We start from the raw sequence: 12,037 nt of genomic DNA, 5'->3' as shown, positions 1-12,037 counted from the left end.
GCAGGAAAAAGATGAACCCACAAAGAAGCAAAGACAGCTACACAGCCATGCTAGGTATAATATAAATATTATATTTATATTAATTAATAAATATTAAAAATATATAATATAAATATAAAAAGTGAAAGCCTGAAAAAAGGACTTAAAAGTGGTGTTTGCAGTCCCACTAAAGTTCAGCCTTGATGGCAGAGTGGAAAAGCAAAACTCATACAGTACAGAATGCACTTTAGCGATAATAGATGGCCAGGAGGGAGTGGTGGATGCAAAGCCAGAGGTGGGGGGCGGGGTCAGGGGACACACTGCAAAGGCCAGAGGGGAGGGGGTGGGGGTGGGGGGACACACTGCAAAAGCAGATGAAGTCACTACCTAAGGTGCCAGCCCAAGGCAGCACTCTGCCATGATTCGGAGATGTTGTGACCATCCCCTAAAGACTCCTGCGTCGGAAGCTTTCTCCCCAGTATGACAGCACCGAGGGTGCAACTCTCAGGCATGAGACCCAGAAGGAGTGAGTAAGGTAGCAGATGAGTTTCTAGCAGCTGCTCTTGGAAGGACTCAATGCTGGTCTTACAGAGTGAGTTAGTGTCCTCAAGAGGCAGGTGGATTGCTGTGAATTCGAGGCCAGCCTGGTCTACAAGTGAGTCCAGGGCAGCAAGGCTACACAGAGAAACCGTGTCTCGAAAAACCAAAACCAAAACAAACAAACAAGAATAATTTGATACAAAACAAGTTTAACCTCTGGGTCTCTCTGGCTTCTGGTCTTATCACACAAGCTGTCCCTCTTGTACCTACCCTTAACATGATATGTCAGCTGTGCTATAATACAGCCATCAGCCTCACAGAATGCTAAGCTTTGTTGTCCTGCCTTGAACTTTCAGCCTTCAGAACCATAAGGCAAAGGAACCTCTTTTCTTCATAAAATTCCCAACTTCTGGTATTGTGTTGTGTTGAGACAGAGTTTCTCTATGTAGCCTTGTCTGTCCTGGACTCTTTGTAGACCAGGCTGGCCTTGAACTCACAGAGACCCACCTGCCTCTGGCTCCCTGAGTGCTGGTGCCACCATGTCCAGCAACTTGTGGTATTTTTTGACAGCAACAAGAACAAAAAGATAATACCTCGGAGCATACATTCCCGAGGGGCCATGATACAGCCACTTTGGATCTTATCATTTCCCTCAGAGAAGTTTCTTTCTCTCTCTCTCTCTCTCTCTCTCTCTCTCTCTCTCTCTCTCTCTCTCTCCCTCTCTCTCTCTCTCTCTCTCTCTCTCTCTCTCTCTCTCTCTCTCTGTCTCAGGGCAAGTTTGCCTGTTTGTGAAAATGTGTGTGTGCAATGCTTGTGTGTATGTGCACATGCATGTGTGTGGTGTAAAGATCCAGGGTAGAAGTGAGGGAATTTCCTCAGATGCTCTCTATCATAAATATTGTGGTAAAGTCTCTCTTTTGAACCTAGAGCTCACAGCTCACTCCAGGCATCATTGCCTGTCTTCATCGCCTGATTGCTGGGATTTCAGAATTGCTGCCTTGTCTGCTATGATTTGCATGATGCTTAGGGTCCTAACTTCAGCATTCACGCTTACATGGCAGGTCCTTTACACACTAAGTAATCTCCCAAGCCCCAGAGAAATTTAACTCCTAGGGGGATGAAGAAGAATCAAGGCAGGGCAATTCTCTATGAAATAACTTATTTTCTCTGTGGCTTATTGGGTGGCATCTAGCCTAGCTTCTGTCCCTGTCTTTAAGTCTGAGAGAAAGTCCAACATTGTCCTTATGGCCAGCAAACGTGCAGGATCTGCCCAAGAGGGGCCACCAAACAGTCCACTGTCCAGGGCAAAGTCCTTTGCCCCATTCAGAGACTGCTAAAAAGTGTCCCTGGCATGACAGTCACCCTTCTGGATGCCCCCGAATGGGGAAGGGCTGGCTTTCAGGTCCAGATCGTAAGCCAAGGCTGAGCTCGGAGTGCCTCCTCTGTCTACAACAGTGCTGCAAGCTGGAGCTCTTCCGGTTACTGCTTGCTTCTGGCCCCAGAATCTTACAACCAGCTCCCAGCTCTACAAACTAGCTTGGGAGTCTGGGTAGGCACATAGTTGCCAGGATGCTCTCCCCTCCTGCAGGGAGGGTGACAGGGACATAGCTTGTAAGATGTTGGTGGTATTTTCAAGTGTTCTCTCAACATTCATCTGAAAGTACCTGAGGCATGTATGTGTGCAAAGTGCCAGGAAGGAAGTTGGCCAAGTTGGCTGTGGGCATGATCTTGCTAGTCTCCAGACACACTACTATTCATTGGTCTCTGCCTCTCCTTCCCTTCACACGATTGTCTCTGCTTTGCTCAGCCAGGACATGGCACCAGCTCAGCCAAGCCAAGCAGCGCATCCCTAAGTGTTCAACTGATACATCAGCTGCTGCATGGGCCACAGGTCAGAGGCCACATGACCCTCCACAGGGTGCTCTTGCCTCTGCAAATAGTCTCTGTAGGATGATGTTGAGAGTTTGATCATTTTTGCCTCCTCCTTGGATAAAGTCCTCCCAAGAATGAAGCCAATAGGAAGATAACCAAAGGAGAGAGATGCCAGAGGAGCCCTGAGAGTCAGCCGAATCCTAGCCAGCACTATCGTGACATTCCCATAATGAAAGCTCACATCTGCTTTAGGCTGCACTTCTGCCTCATGCCACTAACATCCTGGGACACAAGTGTCACCGTTCCCCACATTATTTGGATGACAGGCCTCTAAATAATGACAACAGGAACAGCCAATCCTGCTTATCATTATAGACCAAGGCATCCTGTCTGGGAGTCTGGCTCCTACCCACTGACATTCTCACTCAGTGGACCTGGGTGTGGCCTGGGTGTGGCCTGGGTGTGGTCTGGACCTCTTGCCATTTCAAAGAGTAAAGAATGAGGAAGATCGACACTCCAAGGAGATCAAATATTGAGGGAGAAAGGAGGCTTGGTGCTGTCGAGATAAAGTCACAAGAAGACACGTCACTTAGAGTCCTTTTACAAAGTCATGGACTGGCCATCACACAGTGTGACCTGGTAAGCCCAAGGCTAGCTCTTTCTGATAATGACCTTCAATGTGATGAAGGCGGAGATCCTATGTTAGCATTTTAATACTGGGAAACCATTGCCATCCGCCCTTTGGGTTCATTCTATGGCCGACAGTGGCTTCTCTTTTCTTGTTTCGGTGACTTTGCATGGATACCAGCTCCTGTGTGTCCTTTGCTCAGCCTGCAAGAGCCTGGCCAACCCTGACTGAAGCCCCTGTCCCCAACACACACACACACACACACACACACACACACACACACACACACACACACACACACACACACACAATCTTTGTTTAGCCATGCTCCTCCTATGTGGGAGGGGAGCTTGGAGTGTCAGCCCCACAGAATCCAGAATCACCTGGGAGACAAGCCTGGCCGTGCCCTCTGAGATGGGGCGGGGGGGGGGGGGGGAAGGGGGGGCAGTGATTATCTTGATTAGGTTAACCGAAGTAGGAAAGACCTGTGTACTGTGAGAGGTACTTATCCCTGGGGCTGGTATCCTAGAACTTATGAAACGGAGGAAGTTGTCTGAGCAGGAGCATGCGCACATTCACTGCTCTCCATTCTGAGTATGGCTGTCACGTGACCAGCTCCCTCGCGCTCCTGCTGTGGCGATTTCTCCACCACAACGGACTCTAACCTTGCACCTTGAGCCAAAAGAAACCCGTTCCACCCTAATTCCCTCGTCTTAGGCTGTCTCCTAACTGCACAGGAAAAGAAGCTATGACGCTGCAAATGAAGGAGGAAACTAGAAAGGCCTGTATGTCAGGGTTCCGAGGGAGGTGAGAGAGAGGTGGTGTTCTCTCTGACCCAAGCACCCTTTTAACTCTGGCAGTGGCCACAGTGCTCAGCCAAACAGCTGAATTCTGGGGTTTTACCTCTTAGCCTCACCCAAGCCTTTGCCGGTACCTTCTGACTTTCAAAGCCTCAAATTCCCCCAGCTTGTGAGCCCTGGCTAAAAAGCAACAGTTGCCCGGGTGGGTGTCGGGTGTGGGGAGAAGCCAAGCCTAGATTCTTCGTTCTAGCCTGGCAGAAGCCAACCCTCTGCAGCTGGGCAGGAACTCGGCATTTCACTGGAGTGCACACTGAAGTCTGGAGCCTTTCAACCCAACAGCGGCCCCTGAGCAAGGAACATGGAGAAAATTGTCCCCCTGCACAGATGATCTGCCAGGAGTCCTAAGATGAAAGGCAGGAAGGGAGACCTGGTCCTTTGACTAGGTGGTATCTCAGAAGTCTCTGTTTCGAACACCCTGAATCTGGAGGACTGAAAACAGTGATTATTTTTGCCCTCATTACTTTCTCTTCCTATTCAGTGTGCAATCATTGTCAGAAGAACATTGCGCTCCTCTCTTCCCTGTCCTGGCCTCATACAATAGTCTCTAAAAATAGGGCTTTGCCTCTGTGTTCTTGAAATTCTCAAATATATGTGTGTGTGTGTGTGTGTGTGTGTATGAATGATTGAAGGTCCATTGTAGCTTGCCTGCTAACATCCATTTTGCTTTTCCTTTTCTTAAAATAGCCTTCCACATTCTTTTCTGAATGACCTCTCATTTTCCTTCATGAGTACAGAGGCCCTGTGCTGCTCAGAGCTGTCCTGCTCTGTCAACCAATCCCCTACTTTCTGGGTTTTCTATCCCAACTCATGACCCCGAGGAATGAAGCAGACAGATCCAGAGCCTTCTTGGCAAACGTGTCACTTGCCCGCAGATGTGTCAACATCTCCACCTGCCCACTTTGGGCGTTAACCTAACTGTAGAGACATTTGGCGGGAGTCTGGCTGAGGTCTCAGTGTCACCTCTAAAGAGGAGAGGCTGGCTCCAGCCCTGAGGTGGGGAATTCACTGGAACGGAGATCACAGAATGACTTCGCAGAAGGTACGTGCCAGAGAGGCGTATTGAGCCCAGGGAATGGCATTCCTCGGCTGCATGGTGGGAAGTTCTCCTGGGCAGACATATTGCTGCCTTGGCATGATAGCAGATCCTAACGCCCTAAATAGCACCGCTTCTTTTTAAAAAATCCCTCTGGCATCTGCCCACAGCACCCACACCCAGGAAATGGTGGGCAGGGTCTGTTTGCACCCACTGCGGTGAGCTAGAACAAGTTCACTCACTCAGGAGAATACATACACAGGAAATGATTGCAAAGCCCAGAAGGGCAGCTCTTTCATGGAACTGGTCCATCCTCTTTGGAGTTCCCTTCTGCGGCTGGGGCCCTGCTGTGATGCATATGTGGCTGCCCAGGCCCATGTGGAGAGGCATTCCCAGCGCTAGGAAGGCAGAGCCCCCTTCATCTGCTCTTTAGCTCCATCCCCTAACCCAGAATGTCCTAGATGGGGCGGGGGGGGGGGGGAGAACGGGGGCTCACTGCAGGACCAAGAATTCCTGTTCTTCTGACTCCTCCTGATCCAGGCCTGGCTTTCTCCTCTCTGCAGTGCTCTCCTAGTCCCCAGGGGGCCTGGGGAGATGGAGTCAATAGGGTACTGTTGACGCTGTAATGGAGTCCTGTCATCCAAGGGTAGCCTCGGTCAGTCACATCAACCCAGACTAACTAGCATCCATTATCCGAAGGCCTTTTCAGCATCCCCTTTTTTGGGCATTCTTGCCTATGCCATCTGTTGGGCAGCTGCTCCTACACAGGGAAATTCATGAGCAAGAGAGATTTTTAAAAAAAATTTAGTCTGCTACTGAAAGCAAATAGCTTACACAGAGTCCTGTTTCCTCTCATTCCGTGGTTTACCTGTGAAAGTGTACACCGGCTTCCCAAAGACAGAGGCACACACAAGGAAGCCTATGCCGACCCTCGTGTATGGAAGGCTTTGTAAGACCTGCTTAAAACCTTGCTTTACCATTTCTCATGAGCTGGAGAGGCCTCAGACGAGTCTTCTGTCTTGTCTGGGGTCTCTCAAGCCCTAGGGATGTCCTGGATAGCTTCATGCACACGGAAGGTGGGTGGTTAGAAGGCTAGGGCGACAGCCTTCTCGTTTGGCCCACGTGGTCTCCCGTATGGGTTATTGGGGCTTGCTGTGGGGTGGTGGCTCACTCCGGAAGCTACTTGCAATTGATGCCTGCTGAGGAAGGGGAAATCAGTTTTCTCCAACAGAATGTCCCTGGGTGTTTCAACCACACTCCAGGGCGGGCCCCTGCCCCCTGCCCAGCAGTCATTGCCCAACGCAGGAGAAAGCACTCTTAGCGGGCAAGCTCCATTGCTTCTCTGCACTGTTTGCCTTCTTCCTATTGTCTCTTTGTGCTTTGGAAGAGCCAAGGATGCTCTAGAAAACAGAGGAGGGCTAGATTTCCTGAGTGCTTTCAGATGCAGCAGTCTATCGCCAGCAGTCACTCTAGAAATCCACGCAGGGACAGCCAAGTCTGGCGCACGCTAACTGGAGAAGCAAATTTTGGTGTTCCCTTTTCTCAGGGAGGAAACTAGGGCAGACACAGATCCCACTTCTGTGAAAGAAGATCTGACCAGCTCTCCGGGACAGGAGGCAGCTAATTAGTTCTAGAGGAAGGTTAAGCACATTTTAGCTCTGCTTTCTTTGCTTTTAGTGATTTTTAAATAATATTTTATCATAAGAGATCATATGAGTTCAGAGTGGCGCTATTGTCGATTTAATATTTTAATGGGAAAATAATGTATGCACACATCCCAATCTAGTGATTACCGTGTTTTAATCACTAGATTTCACAGGCAGACTTATTTGCACTCCTTCTGGCCCTCATTTGTCCTCACGCTCCCTCCTCTAGGAAATGAGACTGCCGAGTTTGCAAATCAGTCCCTCGGTTACCCGGAAACATGGATCCTCATCAGGTACCGGTCTCACAAGCCATTATTATTATTGTTGTTGTTTTTACAAAAAAGCACCCAGGTAGTTCGTATCCCTCTCTCGGCCATAAGTATCATGATGCCTTGTAATCATTACTTTAAAAACTTAAGTGGAGGAGTCGCTCTGCTTTTTAGTAGAACTGAAATCCTCGAAGAACAAAATGAAGACAGCTTATTTTTAAAAACAAGAGTTAAAAATCTAAGGCAAGCCATACATGAGTATTATGTAAAACAGCATAAGAAAAGCAAGGTGAGAGCATAAGTTCTTTTTTAAGCCTTCTTCTTCTGCCTGAGAAGATGGCTCAGTTGGTAATACACTTGCCACGCTAGCATGAGGACCTGGATTTAATACCTAGAAGCCATGCTAAAAAAAAAAAAAAAGCCAGGCATAATGGCACACACTGGAATCCCAGCTGTGGGGAGGCAGGGGCAAATGGATCCCTGGTGCTCTCTGACCAGCCAGCCTACATAGTGAATTCCAGGCCAAGGAGAGACCCTGTCTCAAAATCACAAGGTGGAGAGCTCCAAGGAATGTTACCTGAGGTTGACCTCTGGCCTCAACATACATCCCCATGTGCACACACATGCACACTCAAACACACACATACAATAAAAATGATAATAATAATAAATGTAAATAAATCCTTTTTCTTTTAGAAAAAATAAAATATTTATATAAATTTTCAGAATAGTGTAATGTATCTGTGCCTATAAGGCATCTTCAGTATGGTGACCGTCAGTTTACAACCAATCATAGCTGTGCGTGTGCAAGCAGAACTCATGTTCATAGCTTGTCTTTAGTGCTACCCACACGTGCATCCCAGACACCATACCAACACATCTGCAAATATTTCCAACAAATCTTGAAATAATGATAGTGAGCGAAAGGAACCAGGCCAAAATTACACACTTAGTGATTCTAGGTGTTTAGAATTCTGTAACTGCAAACTAAAATCTATTAACAGGAAGTAGGCTCGGGACACGCCTGGGAAAGGCAAGAGAGAGGGGGGTTATAAAAGTATGTGAAGGAAACTTTAGGGGACGTGGCAGCATGTTCCTTATCTTGATTCTGTGATATACTTACAGGTGGCTACGGATGTCACAGTTCAACAGAGTAGGTGTGTTGACATTAGGCAGTTAATGTTCTGTCAGTTTTGCTTCAATAAATCAATTTTTAAGTCACGTATGTAGGTTGATGGTTGATATTGGTTTTTAAAATAGTCATGACTTTAGAAACTGAGGATGAAGCCGGGCGTGGTGGCGCACGCCTTTAATCTCAGCACTTGGGAGGCAGAGGTGGGCGGATCTCTGGGTGTTTAAGGCCAGCCTGGTCTTAGTGAGTCCAGGACAGCCAAGGCTACACAGAGAAACCCTGTCTCAAAAAACAACAACAAAAGAAAGAAAGAAAGAAAGAAAGAAAGAAAGAAAGAAAGAAAGAAACTGAGGATGACACTTGAAATGATGTCCACTCTTCTTTGGTTTGTGTTGACATAAACACTTTAGGGCATGAGCTCTCCTTCCACCCCTGAGGTGGGATAGACCTTTTAAATAAGATTTATTGTGCTTTGTAAAGGTATATATGTGTCTGTGTATGTGTAGTAGGTACCTGCAGAAGCCAGAAGAGGGCATCAGAGCCCCTGGAAGCAGAGTTACAGGGCCTGTTGAGCTGCCCTGTCTGGCTGCTGGGAACTGAACTCAAGTCGTCGCACTGGGCAAGCTGTCTCAACCCGTGAACCATCTCTCCAGGCCCTGCTGCGTAGGTCTCTCAAGCCCTTGTTTCCCACAAAATCTTTTTTGATGTAACAATTGTCTAAGAGAGTTATTTCTTTTTAAAAAGTTTAAGTTAGAAGGAACATTTTTTTTTGTTTTTATTTCTGTTTTTGTCTCTTGAGTCACTACCAACATCTAGTTTAATCATATTATGATCAGAGGGTTTTTCCTTCACTATTTCCACTTTAATAAATTGGTTGAAGTTTCCACTATAGGCACCTATATTATAAGTGCTTACAGCTGTTCCATGCACCCTGTGAAAGAGGGCAAATTCTCCGCTTTCAGGATATAGATCTTGACATGTACCAAACATTACCTTGCTTTGAATCTACTTCATTTTGTTGTGTAGTCTGACATAAAATTGGAAAGCTTCCTGCTGCTGTGACATTCCCATGTGTCCTTGCAGCCTCTGTAACTTTTCCCTATGAGTGTTGCTGCTCTGTGGTTTTGTGCGTATGTACTTCCTGACAGTGTTGTTATGAAACACGTGCTTCAGCATTGCAGCAGTCCGTTCTCTGCCGTGTGTGTGTGTGTGTGTGGTGTGTGTGTGTGTGTGTGTGTGTTTAATTCATAGGTTGACTGACAACATTCTCTTGCTCTGTGACTACCTGTCTATACTTTTCAAGTTTAACTTCTGTGGTTCACTTTAGGTGTGCCTCTTTTAAGGCATTTAAATCAAATGTTGCCTTATGATAGGGCATGAAAATCATTTGTCCTCTTGTGAACATCAATTCATATTCCTTGATATGGAGATGAGTGCGTCTAAGACCTGTCACATGATTTTGTTCTTTGTAGAGTCACTTAGAATCTTTCAACATATCACACCAGATCAAGTGAGAGAAGAGAAGAAGAAAGGATGGAAGCCGGGTATGGTGGCGCATGCCTTTAACCCCAGCACTCAGGAGGCAGAGGCAGGCAGATCGCTGTGAGTTTGAGGCCAGCCTGGTCTACAAAGCAAGTCCACGACAGCCAAGGATACAACCTTGTCTAAAAAAACAAAAACAAGAAGAAAGTGTGGGAAGACACACCTCAATAGAAGAGAATTAAGTTCTGATATTTAGCACAAAAGTAATATTTCTGCTCTTCCATTTACCTCTGCTGTGGTTAATACCGTCGTTATTAACGTTTTTACTTAGAACTTCAATACTTAGCATGCTGCTGTGGTTTGGAGGTGGTCTGTCCCCCCAGTGGTTCAGATGTTAGAAGTTTGGTCTCCAGGGTGATGCTATGAATTCCTCAAGTACCTCTACGTGGTGAGATTTCCAGTGGGAGGTCACAAGGTTGGGCAAGTCTTGGTGTGACTTCCTCTTCTCATGCACATGGTCACATGTGTCACCAATCTGTGAGCCAATCAGAGCCAAGCTGACTCAGACACAATGTCTTTGGACCTCTAGAGTTTAATCAGCTTTAGGCATTTTGTTATAGTAACAGAAATGGACTCACACATGCCCAATATTTGATTAAATAATTGTCTTTGTCTTTTGATTGTATCAGTACATTAATTACTGTAGTTCCTTCCATCTTTACCTCTCTTTTCCTAACTATTGTCATATTATTTCTGCCTTGTCAGGACACAGAAGATTAATATTCTATTATGAATTCCACTCACCCAGTTACATTAGCTCTGGGTCTAAATCTAGTCATTGAAAAAATAGTGATACTCTTGGTGAATGTTTCCTCCAGTCAATTCTCAGTTTTTCAAAGTTCATTTTCTGGTGTTGTTCCCTTTGGAGGGCTCAGAACTATGGTTCCTGAGCTCTTGTGTGTTCAAAGCATTTCTCCCTAGGAGAGAGTGTATGCTCACAGTGTTTTTCCATAGCCTTTATAATTGTGGAACAGCTTGGATGATGTAAAATTCTCGCTTTGCACTTTCCTTAAATATCTTCTAAATGTCTCTCTGTCCTCTTCTTGCAGTGAATGCTGTTTTGATGAAATCTGAGTTCACCCTGAGTCTTGTTCTCCTTGTGCATGATTTAATGTGTTGTACTTAACCGTCCAAATGATGCACCCTGTAGGTCCAATGCCGCTATGGACTGAGTCCCACGTGGAAGCCATGCTAAGACAAAGCTTCCTGGGAAAAGGTTCATAAACAGCCAATAAGTAGATTCAAGTCTTGCTTGAGTTTGGGAAACACTTCTGAATTCTGTTCCAGAACATGTGTCCCCATCTATTGTGTTGGATTCCCAGAGACTCTGATGCCTCACTGCTGGCTGTACCTGACATTGCCATGGATGTCTTTCTCGTCTGTACTGGGCTCCACCCTGTCCTGTCCTCTGCTTTTCTTCCAGTGCCTTCTGCACTGACCTGCTCTCATCACATGCTTCTGCTTCTGTGTTGACTCTGCCAGCCCTCTCTCAGCACCTTCCCTTTCCTCGTTGTCTTTCATTTCTGTCCCCGCATTATGTTGTGTAGTTTCTCTACACAGATCAAGTTATTGTGTCAAGATATTTTGCTTTATTTTCCCATCCAAGGTGGGACAGGGCATGCTTTTCTGTTGTGTGTTTTTCTGTTGGGATGACTTACTGGGTTTTCTTTTAGCACATGCTAGGCTCGAGGCTAGGGCATGTGGAATTGAACCTGTTCTATCCAGTCAAGGATATCCCATGAAAACATTTAATCCCTAAATGCCTCTTTCTGCTTCCAAGGGAACAAATGGTTTTCTCAGGGAAACTGTGTGTTTTTGTCAAAGCCCTGTCATAGCAGCTCCTCTGAATCCAACCAGGATTCATTAAGAGTCCTCCCCTAGGCCCATGACTTCATGAGCCCTTCCCCAGCCAGTCCAGACACAGGGACAGAGAGTGACTTGTCTCCAGAAAGAGCACTTCTGTCCACTTTAAGGTCCACCTGCCCCTGAGTCTCTTCTTGTGAACCTTCTGCCCCATGCCAGTCCTGCACGGGCCTACAAATGACAGCTGCCTCTGTGCTCTAAGGCAGACCACACCCCTTGAGTGGTTTTATGAAGGAGGAAGGAGCACCACCTCCTCTGTGCTCATTTCCAAGGCTGATGACCTTGGGAGCTCAGCTACAGGTCTCCTCCAGGCTTTGGTGAGATGTAGTTGAAGAGTGAGGAAGCTATGAGCTCCCCCTCTTTTCTACCCCTCCGCACTGTTTCAGCAAGTTATAAGGTCCTGTGCATCTAGGAAGAGGTCAGTGAGGCCAGGAGTAGGCATGGGAGCAAGAGCAAAGAACTCATGTGTCATGAAAACACACTGACTATCAGGTAAAGGGAAACACACACATATACAGCACACACACACACACACACACACACACACACATATGTGCACACGCATGCATACATGCACGCACACTGTAAACCAAACCAAGACACACCCAGTGGCCAGTAGTGTGCCACCTCTGTTCTTGATCATTCCTAGAATCCTTCTTTGTCATTTTAGATT

At 46.6% G+C, this 12,037-nt stretch overlaps 1 long non-coding RNA gene across 1 annotated transcript; it reads left to right on the top strand.

Annotated features, from left to right (window-relative positions):
* Positions 1-3,626: 3,626 nt before the first annotated feature.
* On the top strand, positions 3,627-10,627 carry LOC311581662. Its single transcript, XR_014773835.1, has 5 exons — positions 3,627-3,804; positions 4,070-4,918; positions 6,788-6,851; positions 8,466-8,622; positions 9,432-10,627. It is a non-coding gene; the product is annotated as an uncharacterized lncRNA (long non-coding RNA).
* The last annotated feature ends 1,410 nt before the right edge of the window (positions 10,628-12,037 follow it).

Source organism: Acomys minous (assembly GCF_964271855.1).
Source record: "Acomys minous genome assembly, chromosome: 13".
NCBI lineage: Eukaryota > Metazoa > Chordata > Mammalia > Rodentia > Muridae > Acomys > Acomys minous.
Note: the sequence above shows the minus strand (reverse complement) of the source record. Positions and strands in the feature narration are given on the sequence as shown.